Source organism: Myotis myotis, unplaced genomic scaffold, assembly GCF_014108235.1.
Source record: "Myotis myotis isolate mMyoMyo1 unplaced genomic scaffold, mMyoMyo1.p scaffold_m19_p_2, whole genome shotgun sequence".
NCBI classification, from domain to species: Eukaryota; Metazoa; Chordata; class Mammalia; order Chiroptera; family Vespertilionidae; genus Myotis; species Myotis myotis.
In genome coordinates, this window is record NW_023416324.1 from 48,688,196 (window position 1) to 48,713,772 (window position 25,577).

Below are 25,577 nucleotides of genomic sequence, written 5' to 3' on the forward strand. Positions count from 1 at the left end.
TCTTGTTTAATTGAAGACTTTCCATTTTTTCTCCTACTTACTCTTCTTCCCAAATCATTGATATAATCACTTCATTCTTAGAACTCCTCATATTTAACTTTGGTTTTGAAGTAGATCTTTAAAAACCTTGATTTATTAAGGTGGATGAGATGATGATAGGTGCTTTTTTAGGGAAAGAAAACACATATAATTTGTAACAGGTTGTGTGGAAAAAGGCCCAGGTGGGTAGGGTAGGTATTGAAAGTAGCTCAAAAGAAGCCAGAAATGGGTTTTCATGGAAAGTATGGGGTGTCCTCAGGCTACTTAAAACAAGTACTGGAACTAATAGGAAAACACACTGAGACCTCTTCCTACGGGAATGGTAACATTCTACAGCTGCAGCTACGGAAACAGGGTAGGAAACATACATGAGGAATAAATATCAGTAGATTCATGGACTAAAGCAGAATTCATGCCTTCATGGAACAAGGGACAGGGAAAATGGGAGAAGATTAGGGCCAAATAATGGGTAAGGTTTAGGAAGAGGTTGAAGTTCAGGGAGAGATAAAGGTTGGGGTAAGGCCTAAAGTTGGTTAAGTCCTCAGAGATAAGAGTGATGAATTGGGACAATATTCAGGGATGTCTGACTCCTTTCTTGGTGTTAATGTGGCTGTTGTGATGAATCAATATAAAAATTGCTGCCTTCGAACATTGCATTGGAATGTTCTTCTTTGAGCTAAGAAATGTCAGTGCTGAAGCAGGGGACAGTGTTGGGATTGAAGAGGATTTTAAGCCTGGAATAAAAATTCAGTATATGTTTTCTGTGGGGAAAGGATATATCACTTACCCCAGAATTCTGGCAAAAGGAAAGAATTTAGCATATGTGCTGGAGCCCTGAGAAACTAAAGGAAGTATACTCAAATTTCCATCCAAGCAAGCATAAGTATTTTCAAGATAGGTGATTAGTTTTAGAGACTGGGGGTCATTATGAATTCTCAACATCTGAATGCAGTCCATATACCGAGTGTTGATAAATGTGCTCTGCAGCATTTCTGTTAATTATACTTAATATAAATTTATGTTAAAAGTGCTTACCAGCTCTGGAAAATTTGGCTTAGACTGCAGACCGAAGGGTCCCAGGTTTGATTCCAGTCAGGGGCACGTACCTCGGCTGCAGGCGCCTCCCCGGCCTGGGCCCTGGTCAGGGCTCCTGTGGGAGCAACCCACAATTGATGTGTTTCTCTCACATTGATCTCTCTCTCAGTCTTTTCCTCTCTCTTCCACTCTCTCTAAAAATCAATGGGAAAATATCCTCGGGTAAGGATTAAAAAAAGGGCTTACCAAATATTTATAGGTATTCCTAGGCAGTCTGGCCAATGATGAGGTGGAATGTGACCCCCACTTATGCATGAAAATACTTGCATAGAGAATTCATGAGAAATTTTATTGTTGAAAATGCTCTCTGCCTGGATGTTGTGGCTCAGAGTGTTGATCTATGAACCAGGGGGTCATGGTCAGGGCACATGCCTGGGTTTCGGGCTCGATCCTTGTAGGGGGAGTGTGGGAGGCAGCCGATCAATGATTCTCTCTCATCATTGATGTTCCTATCTGTCTCTCCCTCTCACTCCCTCTCTGAAATCAAGAAAGAAAGAAAATGGTATCTAATTTTAGTTCCACTGTGAGCAAGTAGATCATATTGATATGTTTGTGAGCAGGCAAGCATTTTGTATAAGCAGGAAATCATGCAATAATAGTTGTGGAAAGTTCATGTTCTAGTCCTAAGAGATTTAGCAGGGTTCAAGGGTAATGGGTCAGTAATGAGAAATCTGAAGAGTTAGCACAATTGGTTATAAGAGGGTAATGTAGAAATCAGAGTTCTTGTCAAAACTGCTCATAACTGAGCAGAGCAAGAAAATATCTGAAGTCAAGGGAAGGAAATCTGATTAGAAATCTGAAAGCAGTTTGCATGATTGCATTTAAACATATTAAAGGCAAATATAATAATATTAAAGGCATAAACCAACAATCATTGTAGAGAAAGCCAAGAGGCATGATGAGCTTCAATGCATTCCTGCAAACATGCTGTTATGATATTAACTTGATTCTAATATCTCTGAAAGCATGTAAGATGTAACATAGAGCTTTGTACCCTAAACCAGTGGTTGGCAAACTGAGGCTCATGAGCCACATGCGGCTCTTTGACCCCTTAAGTGTGGCTGCGAAGTTTCAATCGCACTGTACGTGCGCACCCGCATGTGGTATTTTGTGGAAGAGCCACACTCAAGGGTCCGCAGTTTGCCGACCACTGCCCTAAACTATTAGTCTTTTATGCAGCCTTTTTGAAGAAATGATTCAACAAATAGAACCAACCTCAGGCAGGTTCTCCATGGGCATTCCTTTAGCTATACTCATGGGTAACATGGAGGCAAGGCAAAAGATCTCTTGGTCATAAGGGTATGGATGATCAGTCAAATGGGCAAGGTGGCCTGTGTTGTGGAGAGAGGAACTAGGGAGAATGGGCATGTTGATTCTTAACTGCAACCTGTCAATGACAGATGAGCACAGATGCACCGAGAACTTTCATTCGAAATTTCATGGAGAACATAATGTGCAGCAATTCAAATCTTATATCTATTTTTGAAATGTTATCCCATCACATATTTATAAAGAGGAAAAATATTTTAGAAGTAGTAAACAGTAAAAGTGTGACACACTCTTGAAGGCATTAACCAGTCTCACATGCAATAACTCTTCAACGTTTTAGCACTGCAAACGCCTGGCCAGCAAGTACTTCATCCCCACGAGGAGGATTTTAAGCTTGGCGTCTCCACTGACACTTTGCTTTGATTAGGGCTCCTGCCAATAGATTTGATCAATGTTCTGCTTGCCTAGTGGAACCTCCTAAATTCTCATTTGCAGCTGTCACTTTTCAGGGACTTGCAAACTCTCAGATCATTAAAGTGGCATGCCACGTGACTCAGATTTGACAGACAATCGCTTACTAAAAATATCTGTCCCGATCAGTGCTGATGTGCTAAGGGGATATTTTCGGCTTCTTGTTCTCTCTCCTTCTCTGTGATGACACTGTACCCGGTGAGTTGAAAGCAGTAGAAGAAATAGCATTATTAAAGGCAGCAGGTTATTGCGGTGCACAGCCTGCCAGTGGGATCTGGGTCAGAAGCAGGAACCCACGCAGTCCTCTGAAGGTCTGATCTCTGTTGATCCCTGCAGCCCATGGACCTGTCATTGTATACTCACATGCTTCTCAGACATCCATAACTCTTCTCTCCAAATGGCCTTTAATTAGAACTGCTGTCCCTGTTGCTTGGTTGGATATGTTTGATCTGACTTTGTTTGAGGCCATTATGATCTCTCTTGGTTCATGCTCAGTTGGGGTGTCAGAGATTAAAGCCTTGCATGATTTCCCAAATTGACAAGTAGTGATGGTTATGGGCTGGGAGGCTAGCTACATTGTGAGAAATAGATCTCAAAACACATCATTGCAAGGTTAATCTATGGTCCCCTTAAGTCCTCTTTGCATATATCTTGAGTTTTTAAACAGTAATACAAAGTGAGAGAGAATTTTACCTTTAAACTGTATTCTTTTGAGATTCCGCTCACATGATCTGCCCACCTGGGCTTTGGGATTTTAAATGCCGTTGCCACTGGGATTCATCTCTCCCAGTGTAGAGCTTTATTCCTGAAGGGGCTGCTTTATAAACATTGCTCACATTTCTGTTGAAAAATACCTCTTTCCATGCTGAGTATTGCCCCCATAAAGACTCCCAGTTGAACAGAAATAAGTTAATTTTCCCTATGTCATATTTTCAAAGATTCTTCTTTTTACTCCAAACGTAGATGCCGAAGGTTGTGCTGTTTAAATATTTCGCCCTCATTATGTGCATGTTATATTTGCTGACAGTTGCTTTTACCAAGTACTTTTTTGTAATTGAACACGATGAAAGTATAATTGCACACTTTTTCTTTCTGCCTGTGCCTTCTCCAGTACTCTAGAACAGGATGAAATGGTGAGCTCTATTATTAAGCCAGGGCCCAGGCTCCCCAGATGTCTGAGCTGATTGAGACAGGGACAGAGAAAATAGAGTTAGAAGTATCAGTCTCACAATATGATTGTATCTGGATTGAAGGTTTGTTTTTTTGTTTGTTTGTTTGTTTTTTTAAATATATTTTTTTTATTGATTTTTTTACAGAGAGGAAGGGAGAGAGATAGAGAGTTAGAAACATCGATCAGCTGCCTCCTGCACATCTCCCACTGGGGATATGCCTGCAACCCAGGTACATGCCCTTGACCGGAATCGAACCTGGGACCCTTCAGTCCGCAGGCCGACGCTCTATCCACTGAGCCAAACCGGTTTCGGCTGAAGGTTTGTTTTTAACTGACCCACTATCTGATGGGTTATAAGTAAGACCTATGAATAATCTCTTGAGTTAAAGAATCCTCTTTGCACTTCTGTTCTTTTGGTTCATGACATAGGAGTGTAATTTTAAATTGGATTCTTTGTCCAGAACTCCATATGAGCTGAAACACTTACTGAAAATTCATGTCTTTGCATGGGAACTTTTGTGCGGCTCCTGTCTACTCCCTCCCTTCAGGATCCGTACTTGCCCATGGTTACTCTGTGTGTAACTGGAATCTTTATACAGATAATCTGGAATTCTCCCCACAATATCTATCCTCTCATGAAATTAGGTCCTCTCAACTCTCTGCTGCCATTGACAAAAGCCCAAATATGTTTGTGAAGCTGCTTCCCCTGGCCAGCCTCACAGCCTGTTTTCTAAGCCCATCAAATAACCCGTAGTGACTGATGCGATATCTAACCCTGGAGTCCTCTGCTCCCCATTGGCTAGTTGTGCTAAGGTTCTAGGAGGCTTCATGCACAAACCTTCTCACACTGCAATCCATTACTGGCAACACCAATGATGCTACAGGATTTGAGAAAAGGGAAAGGGTGATCTAGTAACATTCTGATAGGCTGTTTAAGATTTTTATGCAAAGCTATATTAAAATCACAATATGTTTTCTAGTTTTCAAAGCTTTTAATTTAATTTTTATCTAAGTGTGTATATTGTTACAATATCAGTTAATTCTCTAAGTCTTATAATCACTTATATGTGGAGTCTAATGAACAAAATAAACTAATGAACAAAATAGAAACAGACTCAAAGATACAGATGTGGAAAAAATACATTTCATTTTCAAAAAAAAAGTGATGAACTGTTTAATAAATTTTTAAAATAAAAAAAAGGTACAGATGTGGGATCTAATGAGCAAAATAAACTAATAAACAAAATCGAAATAAACTCAAAGATACAGAGAACAGACTGATAGATGTAAGAGGAGAGTGAGGCTGGGGAACTGGTTGTAAAAGATGAAGGGATTCAGCAAAGAAAAAGAAGCTCATACACACAGACAACAGTATGATGATTACCAGAGAGGAAGGGGTATGTGTGGAGGTAGAAGAGGGTATATTGGGTGATAAATGGTGGAGTTTGTGTGCCAAGCACACAATAAAACAGACAGGTGATGTATTATAGAATTGTATACCTGAAACTTAATAAATGGTGTTAGAGGGAGACTTGGCTTGGGGTGGAGAACACACAATACAATATACAGATGATGTATTATAGATCTGTACACCTAAAACCTATATACTTTTATTAACCATTGTCACCTCAATGAATTCAATAAAAATTAAAATAAAATAAAACCATGCCTCCTTACCTAATTTTCCTTTCATCTGATTCTCATTCCACAGGCACAGAACCTTTAAGTGCTTTTAGCTGTTTCACTGAGTATTTAATGCCATATTTCTAAAATAACATTATTATTTATTAATATTATTATTTTGAAGGATTTTTTTTCAGTTTTTGACATTATCTTTGCATTTAAAATGTATGAAAGCTGAGGCTTACCATTCTCACACCCCTCCCCTCTCTGTACACCCATGCAAGCTTCCTTCTACCCATCCTCTGCATATCTCTATGCCAGTGGTTCTCAACCTTCCTAATGCCGCGACCCTTTAAGACAGTTCCTCATGTTGTGGTGACCCCCAATTTCATTGTTACAAATTGAACATAATTAAAGCATAGTGATTAATCACAAAAATAATATGTAATTATATATGTGTTTTCCGATGGTCTTAGGTGACTGTGAAAGGGTTGTTCGACCCCCAAAGGGGTCGCGACCCACAGGTTGAGAACCGCTGCGTCTATGCCATCATTTAGATGGGATGAAAATTAGTATTTATATTATTTTTACTATTGACTCTGTTCATACCTTAGCTATGGCATATACTATGATTTCTTTCTTTAACTTTGGATTTTTTTTCCAGTTATCATCTGTCCTCGTTTTTGTTTGATTACTTTTCTGTTTATATAGCACTAATTCATCTGCAAACTCTCCAACACAGCTAGCTGTGAAACTCCTTCCAATACTGTCAAAATAGTTGTGTAATCTATTGTTCTCCCCCACGCATATAGAGATAATCTCCCCAGGAGCTCTCCCTTCTCATTCTCCAATCTGGACTCTTTTCCTCTGGGTTTGCTGCACAGCTGTCACCTTCTAGGATTTCCCTAATTCATCTTCCATTTCCAACATCCTATATTTTTATCTCTTTATTTTGTTTGTTTACTCCATTCATTTTGGTAAAACATATCTGTGGTGGGAAATTCTAAGTTATTATCATGATCTCCATATCCTAGTATTAATGCCTCTATGTGTGTGTTGGGAGTGGGTGGGAGGGGGAAACCTAGGGACTTATTGCTAGGCAACAGAATATGGCAAGGGGCACTGGGTTGTCATTTCCATGATTATATTACCTAAGATTGCGATGCTGGTCTTGCTATAAGGCTCTTTCCCTTACTGGCTTTAAAAACACAAGTTGCCATATTGTGAGCTGTACTGGAGAGGACCACACAGAAAGGAACAGAAGGCAGCTTCTGGCTAATTGTCAGGGAGAAACTGAGGTTCTCAGTCTGGCATCTTGCAAGGAACTGAATTCTGCAACAAACAAGTGAGCTTGGAAGGAAATGCTTCCTTGGCCAAACCTTCCAATGGAAACCCAGTCCTGGCCATCACCTTGACTGCAGAGTACACCGCTACGTCATGCCCCTATTCCCGATCTGAAGAACACGTGAAATAATAAATGTGTATATGTTTAAGCCACCGAATTTGTGATAATATTATTGTACAGAAGTAGAAAATGAATACAAGTTTTGGTACCTGGAAACAAAGTATTGTCATAACAAATACTTAGAAATGTGGGAGTGAGGCAGTGGGTGATACCTGGTCGAATTGGAGAATGACAGAGAAAGCTTAAATTACCTTGACAGATGTTTCTTCCTCGGAATTCTCATAGTATTAATTTTCCATAACATTCCTTTCCCTTGTTCTGTTTTATATTGCATTTATTTACACATAAGTTTCGACCCCTTTACTGTACCCCTTTACTTACATCTCATTCCCCCAATCTCCTTTTAAATGAAAGAATCAATTAATGCAGCTAGTACACTATAATACTCTCTGACAACTTTTATTATTAAACTTAAATTAAAATCTTTTCACAAACCCAAGTGGACTTACTACTGTGAGAGCATGCTCATTAGGGATTTCTTTATTTTGATGGATTGGTAGCTTACAGTCTGGATATGGGGAATGATTTTGCCGTTTAGTGAAACTTTTACCAGCAGCACAAGTGTTTTTCTTTCTTTCACTGTCCTCAGAATATAAAAATCAACATGCTTCTTCTGTCAACTGTATTTATAATTTCTTTAGAAACACCTTTTATTTCTTTTAAAATGGTATGTGAAAAAGGAAAACCATAGAATTAAGCAGAACACAAGTCTGCGCCATGAATAATTTTGCTTTTGTTGTCGCCTTCATCAGATTTGCATTCATAATGCATTTTGAAAACACCAACCCACTTATGTTTTCCTCTGAAACTAGTGAACAGGGTTGCTGGTGTTTTTTTTCCACAAGAAGAACCTTTGCTAGCTTTTTCTTCAAACCCTGTCCATCAGGGCGTGTTTATTTGCTTTGTTTCTTAGTTCACTGAGTGTTACATTTCCATAGCTTTCATTCCAGAGTCCTTTGACAATTTCTCTTTGTTTTTCCCCTTTCCAACATCTGATCGTGGCTCCAGCCTTTGACATGCATGCTGGTAAGGTAGAAGTGTAAATTCTGTACTCATTCTCTGGTTGCAAGTTATTTATTAAAGCAATGTGAAGTTCTTGGAAAAGTAAAGGTATAGGATTAAAAGCCCCAAGTTTGAATTTTAATTCTACTACTATTAAGTCAGTAACCTGTGATAAACTAAGTTCTCTTTCTGGATATTTCCCTTCATCTAGAAAGGAAATGGGTGAGACCAAACCAGTGGTTTCCAAGTTATAATCCTTCATAACTCAAAATAGCAAGGGGATAATTCCCTGGCCAGGGGAATAAAGAAAGGCAAGCTACACACACATTCACATAATAGTTGTTCTTGCTAAGACTAGAGTAGGGAAATTGGGCTTCACAACAGAATGAAATCACACCATCACATCCTATACCCATATCCCTAATGGACAGGAATATAGGAGTCACCATGGGGAGATAAAGCCATTTCAATTTGTGGTGAGATATTGCTTCAGAGTTTGACAGTAGAAGTCATCAAAGAACGTGATATTATCAGGTTTCAGTTTTATTTTATATATTAGAAATCTTTGTAAAAGTTTATTTAAAATAAATATTATGTGTCTAAAAGTTCAAAATAAAGTTTATAAACCACTGGACAATTTGGTGCTATAGTTCTTTTCAACCCCAGATATTATGCTTGACTCACTAGGCAATGCTATAATGACTGACCCAGTGGAGTCGGTATTTGGTGTCTTCTGTTTGAAAATGTCAAAAGAACATTGGAGGGAGCAAATTAAAGGACAGCATATGACATCTCTGAACCTGTACACTATAAAGTTCTGTGGTGTGCCCTCACATACTTTCTCATCTCTGACTTCATTTAATCAAAACAAGTTACTAAGGATAAAATTCTTGGTTACAGGAATGGAGTTTGGGAGGAAGTTGGATCTGGGTTTAAGTCCTGGTTTTATAACTTAATTACTGTGATGTCTTGGGCAAGTTATGTTATCTACTGAAAGCTTCATTTTTTATCATCTATAAAATATGACTAATTATATCTTCTTCAATTGGTTAGCATTAGGTTACAACTATATAATTGATATTAAGTTCTTAATATAGTGCTTGGTAAATGATCCATAAGTGTATCTGTTGGTGGTGATGCTATTATAACCCTCTCTTTAGAGTTAGCTGGAGGAATACTTCTGCAAAGCCTTCCTTGACTATCTTCATCATACCCTAGGTGTTTATTTCCCTGTGTTTCTACTTTATTAGTCCATACCCCCATTAGATAACTTTTTTTCTGAATTTCAGTTTCATACTGGAAGCTCCTTGAGGGAAGGCTTTATGTCTTTTCATTGATGTATTTCAATGCCTAAAATAGTATGTGCATTTCAGTAATGCTCAATAAATAATTTTTGAATGAATGAATGAATCCTCAAATGAAATTTACATTTTTTGAACTGAAATTTGTTCGTTTTTGCTCTCTGTTGCATCCATACTTATCTGAGGCAGTAGAGGCATTGTTGATATAAATAGCTTCTAACAGCTTAATATGCCATAAGCCACAAGGGAGATAATGCCGAAGCCAAATTGCATTCAAGCACAAATTTCACTGAAATATTTGTTCAACTCAAGGACATAATTTCTTCCTATTCTTTGGATATACAAAGTTGTAGATGAAGCACCAAAATAGCCCTTTATATTAAAAAAATCATTCTTTCAGACTTAATGAAAGCCTCTCCTCTCCCAAAGGGACTTCCTTGGCAAAGCAGATCCAAACCGATTTCCTTTCCACTTTCAATTCCTCTATTCCTTCCCTGTTTATATAATTTATTTTCCATATAATTATTGCGCATTTACCCACAGGTTTTTGGGGTATTATGACAGATGCTAGATAGTAAGCTGTAATTTGAGATAGATGTGACCTCTGTCCTTGTGAAATACACCTTCTATTAAGGGACTCAGACAAGGGTCTGCATGTGGAGCAGATTGACCTTTTCTTGGGCAAGCATGTGGGTAGACTGTTAGACCCACAGGAGTTGTCAGCGTGCTCTGGGCAGACCAGCTTCCTTATTTTCAGAGAATGTTTTAGACACTGAGAAGATGCCTGCCCCTCCTTCAGTTTACATAGGACCCTACAGATCTGAAAGACAGCTGTTGGGGCTTAGGCATATAGAGGGTGAGATAATGGTGAGGGAAACTCACCTGAGGAAAAAAATACCTGTTAAACAAGGCCTTCTCTGTCCCCTCTCCACCCCTCCCTGCTAAATCCTCTGAACAGCAGTGCCTGGAGGCAGCTGTGTGAGGCTGATGGTTTTATGAGACTCCCATCTCCTGTCCAGGTAGTGTGTGAAGGAGAAGGCAGTGGTGTGAGATGAGCATCATATCACTAGTTATCTGAAGGAGCTGGCCTGCAGAGGCGGAGGGGATCTGCTACTTTCTAGCTCAGGAGAAGAGCCCAAGGGGTCAGCAGGTTAGACAAGCTTGTCCTACATGGGACAAGCACTAGCAACTTGTGAGAGCAAGTCAAGAGAGACCATGGGAGTAGCAGCCATTAAGCAGAAGTGCCACAAAACCATTAGTAGCAGCCCTGATTATTGGAGGAGAGTCCCAGAATGCCCAGAGATTCCTGCTGAGGGTAATTAGGATGAGTGATTATGGAAAAGGCAAGTCTTAATAGTCAAGAGAGTGAGGCTCTAGACCAGCCGTGGGCAAACTAAGGCCCGCGGGCCAGATCCGGCCCGTTTGAAATGAATAAAACTAAAAAAAAAATAAAAAAATACCGTACCCTTTTATGTAATGATGTTTACTTTGAATTTATATTAGTTCACACAAACACTCCATCCATGCTTTTGTTCCGGCCCTCCGTTTCAGTTTAAGAACCCATTGTGGCCCTCGAGTCAAAAAGTTTGCCCACCCCTGGCACACATTCACCACTTCAGTAATGATCATGTCTATGATCATTGTCTTCTGATTAAGTTCTCCAAGAGTTGAATGCCTTGTGTTCACTTTATACCAACCCCAAAGGCGCTGGGTGTGTGGTGCCCCTCTGAGCAAGACTTTCAATAGGTAACTTGCACTCTATCACCCTATCGTGCTACCTACTGTATGCCTCCTTCATTCCTACATACTTGCACGCATGCATCTCAGATGGTTACATTGCCTAATACTTCTTCAAACTACTTATCCTAGGTAGTTACCTATCTAGCCTGATAACAATGGGCTCATATTCTAATATGTTCCTTTTTCCTTCCAAAAAATTTCTGTCTCTTTAGTACAACACATTTTGGTCAAGTAGATAGAGAAAAGAGATCCAATTAAGATAACTCAAGCCTGAAATCATTTCATAATCATTTATTGACTGTTTATTTTTCCCCAAGCACTATCATCAGTAAGACTCAGTTTCTACCTTAATGATTTCATCAACTAAACTAGGAGATGTAGTATTTGTAGTGAGAAGTGTAAAATTATGGAGAACAGATTAAGTATCCAATTTGTGGTATGACAGGACAATTCAGAAAAGGGAGAAATCACTTTAAACTTGGGATACCAAGGCAACATGAACGTTGCATTTGAGATGGTCCTCGATCTGTTGAAGCAAACATGTTTATATTGGGGACAGAGTGGTGGGGGAGTGGAAGGGGGGGGTTTCCAATAAAGGAATCCTTTTACTCTTCCAAGATTACTTGAATTTAAATGGATGTCTTTGAACTCAAATGGACCTTTAATGGGTGAAACTGCTACCAGTATGAAAAGGGAATGAGCTCTATGGGCTTGCTGTTATTATCTGCATTTATAGCTGAGACTATGGAGGCTCAGAAATTTAATAACCTGACCAGTGTTCCAGATTAATAAATGACTGAACTGGGAGGCAGATTCAGATCTGCTAGATGTAGACTGGTCTTTTCTCTGCCCAACGATTTTGGACTATGTACCAATAAGCATTACTAAAAAAATAAGGGGAAGGATAAAAATTTAACTGGAGAGGAGGAGTTAGTTCTGTGTCTCAAACAAGACTGCGATATTGCATTAAGGGTAAGCAGATACCATTACTGTAGGTATTCTTAGAGTGTTACCATGAATAAAGATTAAGACTCTTCAAGGGGGGTCATAGACTGCATTCATTCCATAACTGGACTACGGAACTGGATTTTTGTGGAACATTTTTGGGATGAGTGTTTATCAGATATATATTTGGGAGTGCTGCAGTATAGCCCAGAGATGGAGCAGAGTTTCAGGCGATATGGAGGAAAGTGGGAAGGCAAAGGTAGATGTTTAGGACCCAGCTACTTTTCCTGTTCTCCTTGAAGCATAGCGTATAGACCAGTGATGGCGAACCTTTTGAGCTCGGCATGTCAGCATTTTGAAAAACCCTAACTTAACTCTGGTGCCGTGTCACATATAGAAATTTTTTGATATTTGCAACGATAGTAAAACAAAGACTTATATTTTTGATATTTATTTTATATATTTAAACTCCATTTAACAAAGAAAAATCAACCAAAAATATGAGTTCGCGTGTCACCTCTGACACATGTGTCATAGGTTCGCCATCACTGGTATAGACAGTCACTTTTCTTGTTTTGAGTCAGGTTAACCTCGGCTGAACACATCTTAGGAGTTCAATCAATACTTAGAGAATTGAACTGAATTTGAGAATGCAGCACATCCTCTCATTTAACCAGCGGTGCTACCAACAGCAGAACTGTTTAGAGAAAGGAACTGTGTGAAGAGCTACTCTGGCAACGGCTTTGATTTGGCCGCTCTGGAGACAGCAGAAGGTCCTCTCTACACAATCCCATTGTGAGTCCTCTCTACACAATCCCATTGTAAATTTCAGACTTTCTGTCCCTACTTAGGATCATCTCCGCTCTCTACACCCATCCCCAAATTGTGACCTGAAGCCTTATGGTGTATTTTCTTAGTGTTTCAAAGGAAGACTAGTTTGTAGTTCTCTTTTCTTCAAACATTTTTATGGTGGTGTACATTGAAGACAAAATATTGTACTTTACAATATTTACACTCAGAGATCAATGCAACATCCTGATTTTTATTTGAGCTGCAAAACCCATAGCATTTTTGTAGGAAATAAAGCCACCAGAAATTTGAGTCCACATACTCTCCTGAATTATCAGGTAGAGAGAAAAGGGATTTCAAGAACAAAGAGAGATGTCTGACTTACAGGACTTCAGATTTTATCCAGTTGACCTTTCAGTTTTAAAAGAATGGTAGCTTTTATGGTGTGTGTATGTGTGTTTTTCCCCCTTCAGAGTATGGGTCAGGAAAAATAATATCTCCATTTATATTGTATTTTTAGCTTAGTATAAGTTTTAAAATATCCATTGTCTCACTAGCCTTGATTGTTTCTCGCATCATGTAAAATAAAAGTGTCCATTGTTGACTGACCTCAATGTCATAGAGAAAAAAAACTAGGACTCAATAGGTAGTGGCTCTTAATGAGTGCAACCCCAGTCAACTTAATTAAAAATATCTATTTGTGCAATTAATATGTGTTAAGCACTGTAGTAGGTCCTGGGAATATGGGGACAAAGATAAGCAAGATACTGTCCCTATCCTCAAAGATCTAGCAGTCCAGGGAGAAAAACCACCATGGAAACATGGAAATGACAGATTAGAATCTGTGGTGATAAGGTCTGCTCACTGTGCAAAAGAAACATCTGCTTTCTCAGTGAGAAATGAGAGACTTGTGTTGAGAGTGATTCAGAGCAGTGGTTCCCAAACTTCAGTGGGCACCAGAATCACCACAGAGTGCTGGATCCCTCCACCAGAACTTCTTGTTCAATAGTCTGAGGTAGAGCTGGAGAATTTTCTTTGCAGTATATGGTGCTGGCGCTGCTGGGTCTGGGGACCACACTTTGAGAGCCATTGATTTAAAGACTGGGTGATGTAGGATTTGGAGGTTTTGCAAAAATTGGATTTATCATTAAAGGGACAAGGAAAGGCTATTAATTAAGGCTCAGAAAGAAGGTTGTCAAATTGTTTTAAGAGCCCAGTGAGATGTGAAATTATAAATTTTGAGAAGGGAAGTGGAAAAATGGTAGGTTATGGATGGATCTTGCCTAAGATGACCTAGGAGTGAAAGAATGATAGATGCTGGTGATAATGTTTTTGGACATGTGCTGTTACTTGGGTAGGAGGGAAATAAAGACAGGTTGGGGTGATAGGCCCACCACAGTTGTCTTTATACTGTGAAATTATGGTAATGATTCTCAAAGTAGCATGTTTATGAAGGTTTCTTGAGGAGAAGAGGCAGGTTTTGCCTGCCACCATTGCTTCAAGTAGTGTAGCTGTGCTTTTATTTCATGTTGTAGCTATAGAGATTCCTTATGTAATACTTTTCCATAAAAAGTTATACAACCAAATGGAATTTGGCCACAATAAACTAGTGTAAAAGGAGGAAGTCAAGGATTTGGGGGTCTTAATGGGCTTTGCTGACAAGGGGGTTCTTCCCACTTCCAGTCACAGCCTGGGCTCCTTTTGGTTGCCAAGGTGAAATTTCCTTTCTGTAGCAGTGATTCTGGAATAATGTTTTCATGGAGAATGCCCAAGCGAGAGAGAAACACAGCTGTCTGCTAGTGAAAGGTTATACACAATTCCTCTCCAGGGGCTTGGGAAGGCAAGAAATGTGTAGCCCTTTTAGCTTGATACTGTTTCTAGGGGTCATTTTATTGGGAACATAGGGTAATTAGTAAATTCTCTGGCCCACTTGGCATTTGTCTTATTGATCTCCTGATATTTTACAAATGTTTACATTCATGTAATGCTATTTGCTCTCCTTATATAACCCTTCCTAGTGTGTTTCTGGAGAAAGTGTTTCAGGAAAGATGAGACAAGGATAAAATGAGGGCAAGATAAAAAACCATTTCATAATTTAAGCCAGTGTTTTCAAAATATGTATGGATAACAAATAATATCAAATACTTGTTAAACATAAAATGTCTAGATTTGAAACCACGCAATAAAAATTCCCAGCGGACCACCTTGAATCTGTATTTTTAACAAGTTCTCAAGTGATTCTCATGCCACCAACTGATTATTGGTATGTAAAAAACCATAGCTTTAGGCCACCTATATATGGTCTTATTTGATGTATTCAACCAGGACTGGTCTACAAAGCAATGCACAGCCTGTGGGTAGCTTAATCTTATCACCCACCACTCAGTCACCACTACCATTTTTATTTGCTTCTGCGAGTCTTAACTTCCCACACATAATATGCTCAAAATAAATATTCTCTAATGATCCTCTGGGGAACAGGCAGCAAAAACTGGAAAGAATAGAGTTTACAAAACTACCCTCAGGGAAAAATGTAAACCAATTCCAGGCTTGTAACTGTGCCCGATTCTTAAGTATTTAAGAACGGGCTTTAGCATTTTGGTGCCACGGAAATAATGCAGTTGCTACCGCATTTGCAGAGGATATGGGAAGAGAGATGGATTTAGTTACATTATCTTTTTAGGTCCTCAAAACAGTTCTGCCTTGCAGCATTATAACCCCTCACATATAGATGGGGGAACTGGGGCTCAGCATAAATAACTGTCTTATTGTCACACAGCTACAAAGTGACAATGCCAGTGCTCAAACCCAGGTCTTGTGGTTCTAAAAATCTATGTTTTTCACCATATCATGTAATGCCTATGCAGCTTATCATGTTTTCTAATACCATTAACACGGGTGAATGCCAAGATGCATTCTGAAGAAATAGCCATGTATGTGGGATTGCTTGGCTAAGGCTCCTGGGAAGGAGGGCTATTGTGCATGGAAGCTATAGCACGCAGAGGATGAGAGCATGTGCCCTAACTTCAAGCTTAAATTTAATATCTCCAAGAACCTTAGGATCAGTAATTCTCAATTTTCTCATCAGTGAAATGGACACAGTTATTCTACTGTTCAGAGGGTTGTTATAAGAACTGTATGCTATATTATATGTAAAGTACTCCACACCAGGACTGGGGAGTAGTAATTATTGAATACCTCAAACAAGTTGTTATTTAATCATCCCCAGGTGGTCATGTAGGCCCACCTGACCCATGTCCAGTACATTGAGAGATCTTATTGTGGTTTTCTTTTATTAAAGAGCTTTATGTTAATAAAATGTTCATGAAATCATTTTTTTCAGTGTAATCTTGCTTCAATATAATTTAATGAACCTTGATAGATGTGATTTTAGCTATGTAGTTAAAATTGAATTTTACTTCCATGAAACAGATTTTTATAATAGGAAGGGCTTGAATTTTGAATTAATACAGGATTGGGCCCGATTGTCTACACTGTCAATCTCTAGTCATATGAACTTGGGCGGTTTCTCTGAGACTCAGTTCTCACTTGTAAAAGGAAGATAATAGCAATGTCTTCACAAAGGTTATTGTGAAGATTAAATGTTGAAAGGATCTAATAGCATGTAAAATACCTGGCAGTTAGTAAAAGTATAATTAAGAATGCTTTCAGCAGCAAGTAACAGAGCCCAACACACATGCATAGGTTAAACAAGTAGGGTTATTCTTTTTCCCCTTATAACAAAATGCCAGAGAGAGAGATAATTCCTGACACTGGATGAGCTGTTTAGTAAGAGTGACATAAACTTCGTATTCTTTCTACCAACCTCAGAACAGTTCCTTTTATCCTAAAGTTATTACCTCATGATCACAAGATGACATCCATGACTTTTGACTTCAGTTTCAAAAAGAAAGAAGGACTAAAAAAAAAAAAAAAATTAAAAAGTCTTCTCTTCAGGAGACTTGAGCTTTGTATTCAGAAATAAAATCCTCCCCAAGCAGAGAGTCAGATCTGTCAGATCCTTAGACAGAATTGAGTCACATCCTCCCCTTTAGCCCAGTCAATGGCTGTGGGTAATAGAATTGCCACTATTCATCACCTGGACTGGAACAAGGAAGCATCTGACTTATATTTGACAAAGGAATCTCAACCAGATCCCTGACACAATAGAGATCTATTGGGGTAGGCAAAGGAGATGTTGGGTAGGACACAGAAAATCTCTGCCACAGTGGTCATTCAATCAAGATTAATTTAAATCTTCCTTATCTAATAAAAATGAATAAACTTATAAGTAAATAAAACATCTGTGTCCAGGTTACAAGGCCTGATATTTAGTTCATGAAAATATCATCTCTGGACCCAAATATACGGTCGGACTCATGAATTTATTCTCAAAAAGAGTCAGACTTTCAAGAAGTATGCTTAATAATTTAGATGCTTTTAAAGCATGGATTCAAAAGAATGAATTTCAATCTAAATATTGGAGGAGATTAATAGCAACCTTTGGGTCACTTTCAGAGAATGCTGGTCTTGGCTAAAGACTTGGGTAATAGAACTATCTGGGAGCGTAAGATTTGCATTGGACCTTTTCCCAGAATTACATTAGTCAGACATGGTAACTTGAGGAGGGAAGAGCTGGAGACATAGCTAACAGTCATGAACTGCTTCTTCCCATGTGGGAAGGTTTGACTTAAAGAGTTTGGACATCATTTTATTATAGGTATATTCCAGGCCAAGATCTGACTCCTACTTACATTTCTAGTTTCAAATTGCACCACTCTCCACCTTATCATCTCTCTCCTGTACCACAACTCCAGACTCCCCTTCCACCCCAACCCCACTCCAAGCTAGGCTATCTCAGTTACAAACTGCCTGAGTAACTGATACTTTCCTTTGTAACACATACAACACATAAATAAGTGAGTGATTACTTGTGTAATTATCGTTTGCTATCTCTTACTCAGTAGACTATAAGCCCTTTGTGGTGCTATATCCTCAACATCAACAATCTTTGTTACACAGTAAGCAATCCATAAATATGTATTTTTGAATGTACCATATATATTTAGAATGTACCAATTGAGAAATTTATCTAGAAATCCAAGTATACAGACAGATTGGGGAGGAGGAATTTTTACTTCATAAAGTAATTTCCCAGAGGAGTCCTTTAAACATGGAGCTCTTTCAGGCATTTAAAATAGGATTTTATTTACCAGAATTTGATTCACATTACTTTTCAGGAACACACACACACACACACACACACACACACACACACACACGCAGCAAAGCCTTCTCATATAAACATACCCTCTAAATTCCTCATTTCTAGGCATGACCTAAAGGCCATTATAAAAAAAAAGAAGAAGAAAAGAAAAGAAAGAAAAAAAACGAGGGTAAAACCAAGCTAGCTCTAAAATATGAGCCTAGTGATTAACAGAATGGAATAATGATGAGAAAGATTAGATGCCTCATAGGAACAATAGGATAGGATTATGTGGCCCTCAAACAATCATCTCCCATTCTTTCTCCTAACAGCAGGTTTGATTTTGAGTCAGTTCTGGGCATGAATCTGTTCTGTAGAGGACTAGGATGATTGTTCTTGTCTGAAACAAGCCAAGTGGGCTGTTGGCCAAGCCCATTAGTGTCAATGTGGGCTTAGGGGTGGGGTGGCGATAGAATACCGAGACGTGGGTAATAATGATAATGGCAGCTAGCAGTCCCTGTGCATTCACTGTATACCACACACTGTGCTATGCACTGGACTTGGATCATTGCTTATAAACTTTGAACTCCTATCTGCCACTTATTCACTTCATAATTTTCAGAAAATCATTTGATTTCCTATCATGCAGTAAGTAAAACAAATGATACCTAATTTAACTTCCTCATAAAATAAGGTTCAAAGGAGGTGATGGATGAGAATACGCTGTCATCTGTGAAGCTCTTGAGAAATGTAAAACATTTTACTATGGATTATATTTGTATGTATATATACAGACTAGAGGCCTGATGCTTGAAGGATGTCGGTCTAATTAGCATATTATGCTTTTATTATTATAGGTTACAATATAGTTATATATATTATATATATTCACTTATGTACTTTGTATCTTGATTTATATTTATTTGTTTCAGCAAACATTTAGTTGGATCTGTGCTTGGATATAATGGGAGCTGAAAAGCCATATAGCTCATCAACCTTTAAGACTAAAACTCCTTAGAGAAAGAGAAATTTGCCTCTTAAAGGATGAGGAGGAATTGCCCAAGTGAAGTAGGGCAGAGGAGTACTGGGCCTGCCAGACAGATGCAGTGGAATAAGCAAAACTAAAAACACCTTAGAGCAGCGTTTCTCAACCTGTGGGTTGCGACCCCTTTGGGGTCAAACGACCTTTTCACAGGGGTCGCCTAAGACCATTGGAAAACACATATATAATTACATATTGTTTTTGTGATTAATCTATTTGCTTTAATTATGTTTAATTTGTAACAATGAAACTACATCCTGCATATCAGATATTTACATTATGATTCATAACAGTAGCAAAATTACAGTTACGAAGTAGCAACGAAAATAATTTTATGGTTGGGGGTCACCACAACATGAGGAACTGTATTAAGGGGTCACGGCATTAGGAAGGTTGAGAACCACTGCCTTAGAGAATATCCAACTGTTGGTCCTGGGAAGAAAAGCAGGACTTGAGTCAGAGTGTCAAACAATGAGGCTTGAATGAAAAGTTACACAAGGCCAGATTATCTAGGGCAGTCCATACCCTACTAATGTGTTTGACCTGTATTTATGGAGAACAAATGAGCAGCTTTAAGCAGAGCGATGACATAGTTGTATTTGTCTTTTAGAAAGATCAATCAAAGGCAGCATGAAGGATAGGTTTGAGAGGCCCCAAACTAGAAAAGAATAGTGAAGTTAGGAGGCTAAAACAGTAATTCTAGTCTGATGACAAGGCCTCAACAGGAGAAATGGTAATTGGGATGGAGAGGAGGGGATGAATTCTCTAAATGTATGTGTATGGGAGAAGAGTTTCACATTGGCAAAAGCTGGTTACTGATTAAATATGCAATAAGTAAGAACAAGTAAAAGAAAGCCCTTGGTGAATTCAAGAACCATAAATATTTTTTCTGGATGAATGGGTGGATGGATGGATGGATGGATGGATGGATGGATCATTTGGGTATATAAATGCTGAAAAAGTTTGATTTGGTTCTGGACCTCATCAGGTACCAGTTTAATTTTTATTTTACTCCTATAAGTCTAATTATTTAGTCAAATTATTCAGCCACTTAAACACCCACATTCCATGAATCCTACCATGTACCAAGTACTATGCAGGGCTCCAATGGCATGTGGAATTAAATAATGGTGGCCATCCCCTTTGAGGGGTTTACATTCTTGGTAGGAAAACAAGGCTTGTAGAAAATCTAAGGCATGCTGGGGGCAAATGTTGTGTGCAGAAGATCAGTGGTGCAAGTCCTCAGACATGAAAGAGAGAAGATAGGGTAGCATGGGTGGCTTCATGTTACACGTACAACCTTATTGGGGCCTTGAAGGAAGACAACACATTTAGGTCAAAGGAACAGGGAAGGAATTAATAGCAAGAAGAATGAAAGGAGTTAAAGGGTGAGGGGATCCGCGGAGCTGTGTTTGAGGATTGTGTCTGGAGAAAGCCTCTCTCTAGTGTAGCCAAATATGGGATATTCCGGGTGGTCCAGCTCTGCATGGTCCTCTTTGCTCTGTCAAATCGCTCACCCTCATTTTTTTAAATTTCTTTATTGATTAAGGTATTACATATGTGCCCTTATCCCCATTAGCCCTCCCCTGACCCCCCATCCCCCACTCATGCCCTCATCCCCCTGTTGTCTGTGTCCATTGGTTGGGCTTGTATGCATGCATACAAGTCCTTCGGTTGATCTCTCCCCCTCACCTCCACCCTCCCCTACCTTCCTTATTGAACATTGAATCCAAATCAGTGGAGTTGAGGAACGGGTCCTATCCAGCCAACCACCTCAGAGATAACTTCTAAGACAGCCATGAGAAGGCGCTAGTGTTCTGAAGATCTCACAGTTTGGAAACCCTTGAGTTAGTCCAGTCCCTCATTTTAACAGTGGGAAAACTTGGACCTGGAGAGGGTATGAAAATTGCTCAAAGCCTTGTATACTAATATCTCCTGACTCAGTGGAGTAAAGTTGTAAATAGAACTCATATTTCCTGGGGCGAGGCTGAGCTGCAACAGTTTCTATATTCTTGGTTGGAGGCAGGCACCTTGTTAAATCATATGCTGTCCAGTTCTTGACCCTTTTTGGACATTTTTATGTTGCCACTGCCTGGGTAATCCAGAGTCTGCAAAAGCCCCATGCCATTTCTACTGAGTGTTCAGAAGCCACTATGCAGGCTGCCCATTTGAAAACAATGGGCAGGGAGAGGGAATATTCGCTTTTGGGAGAAGGTACAGTCCTGATATGCCCTGTACTGCCTTTGTGTTCTGAGGGAAATATTCCCACTTTTGACAGATGTTCTAATTCAACAATTAGCGGTGAGTAGGACATGCAAAAATACCAGTTGCTAAATCCTTACTTAGCCAAAGGGGAGACAGAGGGTATTTTTATACCCGGCAGCCATGGGCTGTGTAGCTTGAAGCACTCACTTGGCCAGCATTTCTCGAGCCTATGTGTTTCACCACTAACCGTAATTTATTTTTAAATATTCTAAAACTGTGCCTATAACACCAGCTTCTGGGTGGTGGGAGGAGAAAAGCAAAGCATGTGATGCTATTAGGGATGCTATTAGGCCTCTATTAGGGAGCTTCCTTTCTAGGCTTTGGTACATGTGAAACCTTATTTGGGCCTGGCAACCCTTCAGCCAAAGGGCAGCTTTGTTAAGAGAGCCTCCAAGTGGGACACTTGTGTTCCAGCAAATGATTAGGCCCTTCTGTGCCACTCAGGTATTCTGGGGAAAATTAAGACAGGAGATTTAATTGTTTCAATGCTCCCAGCTCTTCTCTCTGCATTCTTTTCTCCCCTATGAATAATATGCTTCCTCCATTGTCCACTGCATACCAGTTATTCCCATATCTCCATCATACCTCCATTTTTTCCCTGCAAAATCTTCTCTCAAAAAAATTCAATATCAGTATTTTGAAATAACCATACACAGCTGTGATTTCCAAACCTTTTTGATTATCCATGTTATCCTGTATAATAAAAGGCTAATATGCAAAGTGACCAAATGGCAGAACGACCAGTCGCTATGATGTGCACTGACCACCAGGGGGCAGACGCTCAACACAGGAGGTACCATCTGGTAGTCAGTGTGCTTCTATAGGGGAGCACCTCTCAGCCAGAAGCCCTGAGCTGGGCTCACAGCTGGCGAGTGCAGTGGCGGTGGCAGGAGCCTCTCCTGCCTCCATGGCAGCACTAAGGATGTCCAACTGCTGGCTTAGGCCCATGGGGAGCAGGCCTAAGCCGTCAGTTGGACATCCCCTGAGGGCTCCCAGACTGCGAGAGGGCGCAGGCCAGGCTGAGGGCCCCCCACCCCAAGTGCAAAAATTTCATGCACCGGGACTCTAGTAATAAAATAAATAAATGCATATAGACAAATGAGCAGGTGCTCACAATATAAGTACATTCATAAAATATATGCACAGTATACATTTAGGAAAATATTAAAAATCATAGTGGATACAAATAGTCTTAATAATTTTAATACTTTTGACCAACTTGTTATCAAATTGGGTTTGAATGTCACTCTTTACATTTTTGATGTGGTTAGTGAAGGCCTCATGCCAGGAGTAGGAGAAGCCTTTGTTGCACCATTTTTATTTTTTATTTTTTTGCAGTTAGATTCTATATAAATTATTTGTACTGCCTTGACTATGCAGTTCCTCAGAGAGGATTGTTATAAGCTACAAGTGCATTTTGTGCTGGTTAGCTTGTTTAATATCAGATAATCTACTCTGTATAGCCACTTTGTGCAAATGATAATATGTGGCAATATTACAAAAGCAGCTCCGTGTGCAGGTGCCACTGCCAATCTCTCCACCTGCGATGTCCTGCTCTGCCAACAGGTTCTTCTTTCACTGACATACGGACTCCAGAAAAGAGGCTCATCTCAATCTGAATATTAAATATTAGCATTTTTTCTTTAACTGTTTTTACATTAAAAAATAAAAGTTCTCCTATGCATTTTTCATTCCTTAGGTGTTCATTTGGAGCATTCCACTTTGGAAGCTGTAAATGGGCCTTGGTAAGTGAGCCCCTCTGTCCTCTCTCTGACTCATCTACACATCTGGATTGCCTGAATGGTCTGCATTGGTCACGAGGCCTCAGAGGAAAGCTGTGTATGATGAGGGTAAATGCTCAGTGCTCAGAAACCTGGCTTCCAGGAGCTGAGGGTTAGACACAATCTAATTCAAGTTCTTCAAATCTGTATTTTCAGTGGACTCTGTGTATATTGCCCAGAAAGATATGGTTAGCTTGGTTGTGAACTCCACCAGGGGGTGCCCTGACCTGACCTCATGGGTCCTATATTCTGAAGGTCAATGGGGCACTTTCTGACTTGGTCCCCATTTCTCTCTTAACAATCTACCCTCTTTCTATATTTTTTTCTTTAAAAAAAAATTCAGATATGCTAGAAATATCTTCATTTTATTACATTTTTTATTGATTTCAGAGAGAGGAAGAGAGAGGGAGTGAGAGATAGAAACATCAGTGATGAGAGAGAATCATTGATCAGCTGCCTCCTGCACACCTCCTACTGGGGATTGAGCCATCAACACGGGCATGTGCCCTGACTGGGAATCAAACGGTGACCTCCTGGTTCATAGGTCGACATTCAACCACTGAGCCACACCAGGCAACAATCTGCTCTCTCTCTCTAATGTTGTGATTCCCTTGCACTTTAGCAATCGGGCTATCTTCACTTTCTTCTGCTCGCCATTTCAGATACCCATAGTAATTATAGGTAGAGCACATTTTGCTCCGCACATCCAACATTTACCACTTGTTGTAGGTTCTGTTCTACAGTATTTCTCTCATTAGTCTACTTTTTCCTACCTTCACTGTTAGCACCCTAATTTTGACCTCATTATCTCTTGCCTGAACTGGTTTAACAGCCCTCCCCCCTTCCCCCTCTCCCCCCCCCCCGCCCGCCACCTCCCCAGCCCTGACATCCCTGCCTCCTGTCTCTCATCACTGAAATCTCTTCTTCACGCCACTGCCACCTCCAAATGTGCCTCTTCTTTGCTTGGAAATTTCCAATGGCTCCTCTACTCCCTGCAATAATCACCAACGGAGGGTGACATTCCCATTCACTACACCATGTGCCCAATCCGCCTTTTCTGACTTCCTGCACTTCTCTAAAATTCGTTGTTGTCCAGACAGTTGAATCCTTTTGCTATTCATTTAACAGTTCCCACATTTGCACACGGTTGCACTGTTGTTCCTAATTTTCTCTGCCTGGAAAATAATCCCCCACCTCATGCTTTAATCCATTCATTCAACTACTTTTTGAGCACCTGCTAAGATTTTCAAAATCTCTCACTGTAAAGTATCTATCTGTCCTTCAGGGTCGATATCAAATATAACCTTCTCCATTAAATCTTCTTTGTCTTCACAAAGTAATGCCTTCTAATCTTTCTCAGTATTGTTTCATATAGCACTTTTATTTTTTTGGTCTCAGACTTTGGCTAAAACCATTTAACAAATAGCCAAGCACTGTGATAGGTCATATATGATTATACTTAATAGTCCCTATACCCTTGCCAAGTCTATAATCTTACCTTCATTTTAAAGATTAGGAAAATGAAGCTCAGACAGAAATGTAACTTGTCCAAGGCCAAATCGCTAAAGAGTGTAGAGTTAGGAATCAAACCAAGCCTGTCCTATGTTCTGATTGGATGATCCCTGATTATGACCATCATTGTGCTTTTTTATCACCAATAATATAGCACAAACTCCTGGTCTCTTATTTACTTCAGTGTTAGCCATATCATGTTTACTCAGAACTGGATTGATTGAGTTTGATTCAATCAAACTGTACCTGAGGCACCTTGGAAAAGGGAAGTCAAAAGAATTGGTGGCTTCCACATGCCTTGAGGTTGGCAAACCCCACTAGTAGAGACCTGTTCACATACCATTCAAAAAGGCCCACGTCCACGTAGGTCTTCATTTTCTAGCTGTCTACAGTAGCTGCTGCCTAACTTCTGGCTGCCACACAATCTACTGCAGCTTTAAATATTCACTATGTTAATGCTGATTACTGAAAAACCGGCAATTAAGTTTTCATGGCATAATTTCTATGCTTCACTGGAACAGTGCTAATAGTACATTGTGTCTGTCCCTTCAAAGAACCCACCTGTTTTGCGGAGAGATGGCAGCAGGCCCAAGATGTGGGCTGCTCAGCAGAGTGCGGGTGTCAGTTACAGGATTCGATCATTGCATCAGGAACACAGATCTTAACCACAGGAAGGGTGAAGGTGTGGATCCTCTTTCACCCCTGCCCTGGGCCTGACCAGAGTTAAATTTGTCTTCAGACTCAAATGAAACCTTCCTCTATGTCTTTGCCACTTTATATTTCCTGGTATTTCAAAAGGCAGTGAGAGCCATATATTGTAGGGTGGCTCCCTTCTGACCAACAGCCAAGACCACAAGGCTT